At 44.8% G+C, this 3,249-nt stretch overlaps 1 pseudogene; it reads left to right on the top strand.

The window, feature by feature from the left end:
• The first annotated feature begins 962 nt into the window (after positions 1-962).
• Positions 963-1,082, top strand: LOC136638305 (5S ribosomal RNA; annotated as a pseudogene).
• Positions 1,083-3,249: the final 2,167 nt, after the last annotated feature.

The raw sequence follows: 3,249 nt of genomic DNA, 5'->3' as shown, positions 1-3,249 counted from the left end.
AATTCCTGGGAAATTTATCAGTTCAAAGCAAGAACCTCTGAGCTTGTCCCAAAATTTGGTTTTGGTGGAAATCGAGGCCAACCAATGGAATGCATGAGCCTTCTAGAACAGGGGTGTCAAATTCATTTCACACAGAGGGCCACATAACATTCATGATGTCTGCTGAGGCCGGAAGTGATGTCATTAGGCAAGAAGTGATGTCATTAAACCAGTCATAACCAAAAATAAACACTTTTTTCTCACTTAGAAACTCATTAGCTGCAAATAACAAAAGAGAAAATATATGAATCTTGATCACATTGCAAGATATGGGAGAGCCCAATTTTCATGTGGGCTGCCCTTTCAGCAGTAACACCTCAGCACTACTCAGCAGCTAAAAGCTTCCAAGGGCCACATCAGGGCCCCCCGGGCCTTATGTTCGACACCCCTGTTCTAGAAACTTCACAATCTGTTTTTTGTTTTTTTAATGTTGTTTAAAAATACAGGTGTGCATCACTTAATGACGTTCTTTGATATCTGTTGTTATCCAATTAGGGTCATTAAGTGAACATTCACCCCAATCTAGTGCCTTTGTTGTATAAACAAACATTCCCTGCCAGAAGCTAGCTGGCTGCACAGGCTACTGGAGATAGATTGCCTCTTCTTTGCATTCTTGTGTAAAGAGACACTCTACTGCAGGCTATGGGAGACCAGACTGCCTCATTAACAGCCTCTTTTTTATGTTAACACGCACTCGGCTGCAGGCTATGGGATGCCTCATTAAGAGCTTCTTTGTTGTTCCTTGACCACCATTGTACATGGGGTCCATCATTAAGCGGAAAGCTGTTATGTGAACCCCATCCTTCAGGAACAAGTCCTCTCAGGGAAACTAACAAATGAGTTCAAACAAATCACACGCAAATAATTAAATACATGAACAGCCCAATCGTGTGTTGGTGGGACAAGCATGTGCACTGTTACAAACATGCAGCAACTGTTACCCTGCACATTCCCAATCTTGTCTGATCTTGGAAGCTAAGCAGGGTCAGGCCTGGTTAGTACTTGGATGGGAGACCGCTTGGGAATACCGGGTGCTGTAGGCTTATACCATAGTCAGTCTCGAAGGTTGCCAACCAAGCCTATCAGGAATGTTGCACCAGTGCAGGTGTCCATCCTGCCAACAGAAAGGCCTGCGCCATCCTCCGGCCACCAATCAAAGGTCAGCACCTGCCAGAGCAGCTGGATGGTCCACAGGGCAGCGGGAGGATGGGGGAGAGCAGAATGCAAGTGGGGAGGGTGTAATGAGATGGTGGAGGCAGTGCCATCACTAAGGGGTGCGGGTTGAGGACTTCACCAGGTGATGTGCACTGGGGGATGACACCAAAAATCACAGTTTTTAGGAATAATACCATCATGTTATATATCATTCAATGTGAAATTTCCAGCAGAATGCAATAAAATAAAACATGTTAAAATATCTCTATTCTATCAAAAGTTATAGCAAAAAAAAGCCAGTGGAGCATAGATGCATTGCCATGCCCACTGCCTGGTGTGTTGCCACACCCAGGAGGTGTGTCCATCATGGGGGTGATGTGCCACATGGGAGGAGGTTCATGGGGGTGATGTGCCGGCCTCCGACACTGGGTGACACAAACCCTAGTGTCGCTACTGGGAGGAGGGTGCAGGGTGGATCAGGCCCCAGAGGAGGCCTCTGCCATATCTTATCCCCACTCTTGAGCCTGAAAGCCCCACATGGAGCTGCTCAGACTTGCTCTAGTGATTTCACTGACACAGATCCATGTAGCCCCATAAAGGTTGCTGGGAGTTTTACCCAGGGTAAGGGGACAAAGGTCCCCATCGGAGGAAGGTTGGTATAGAAATGTGAAAAATAAATAAATACCACTCCATGGGGGGGGGGGGAATAGATGATTGATGAAGATCTATTAGTAGGTCTCTGGGTGATCTTCAGGGGTTTGGCAAGGGTTTCTGACTTCCAAACACTTGAACAATTGTAACAATAGATAAGCTTTCGGTTTTCTAAATCAGACTGAAATGAATAAGACTGAGGGAAAGCCTAGGAGCTCACTGTTGCGTGAAAGGACTTGGCACTCATTTCAGATACTGACAACAACATCACCTCCAGAACGAGTGTGATTAAGCAAATTCAGTTCTTAGAGACATTGGGTTTTAGAGTAGCCCTTGCAAGCTTTGGCATCAGCAATAAAAGCTTTCACCCTGATAGAAGGCTGTTGGTAGCAGTAGTGTAGCTAGAGGGGGGTCAAAGCACTAAGTTTTGCAGGTGCCTGAATGTACTGTGCAAGGGCCCCCCTCTCCTTCAGAGCCATTCAGATGCCTGCAAAACTTAGTGCTTTGCACCCCGTCTAGCTATGCTGCTGGTTGTAGAATCCTATTGCCTGAATATCACTTGTTTCAACGGTATGTCTCTACTCCTTAGCTATCCAATGAACTTTATGCATGATAATCATTTTTTTTTTTTAATTTCAGGAATGTGCAGTTCAGTGCAAGTACAGAATTTATGCTTTGTGGTTTACTTATTTAGTCATTTTTGGACTGCGTTTCTTCATATCAAAGGCCCCGTTTAAAATAAGGATTTTTAGACAATAGTTCTTTTGTGTGATATTCTTCTGTTTATCAATGGTCTCACTTGCTGGCCACCAGAGGGAGAGAGAGAGTGAGAAACCGGATTCCATTACAGCACAGAGTAACCAACAGGAAAAGAAAATATCAAAGTTCAGCAAAATACAACTGTGTATTTGAGCCAATGAATTATGTCAAATTCTACTACAGGGCAAGGAGGAAAGGACTCCTTGGCTTCAGATATTCAAAGTAATCCTGCAAAACAAGAAAATGCTTTGTCATTAACTGTTTTGCTGACAAATGGGCAAATAAATCCATTTAACGTGTGCGTGCGTGCAGAGACACAGATACATTTACCCAGTGTGTAATTAGGCTGTGGAACTCCTTGCCACAGGAAGTAGTGATGACATCTTGACTAGATGCCTTTAAGAAGGGATTAGACAAATTTCTGGAGGAGAATTCCATCACAGGTTACAAGTCATGATAGGTATGTGCAAGCTCCTGGTTTTAGAAGCAGGCTACCTCTGAAGGCCGGATGCAGGGTCGGGCACCAGGATGCAGGTTGTGTCTTTTTGTCTTGTGTGCTCCCTTGAAGCATTTGGTGGGCCACAGGAAGCTGGACTAGGTGGGCCTTTGGCCTGATCCAGTGGGACTCTTCTTATGTTCTTACAT

The sequence above is a fragment of the Tiliqua scincoides genome, chromosome 1 (assembly GCF_035046505.1).
Source record: "Tiliqua scincoides isolate rTilSci1 chromosome 1, rTilSci1.hap2, whole genome shotgun sequence".
Classification (NCBI taxonomy): Eukaryota; Metazoa; Chordata; class Lepidosauria; order Squamata; family Scincidae; genus Tiliqua; species Tiliqua scincoides.
Note: the sequence above shows the minus strand (reverse complement) of the source record. Positions and strands in the feature narration are given on the sequence as shown.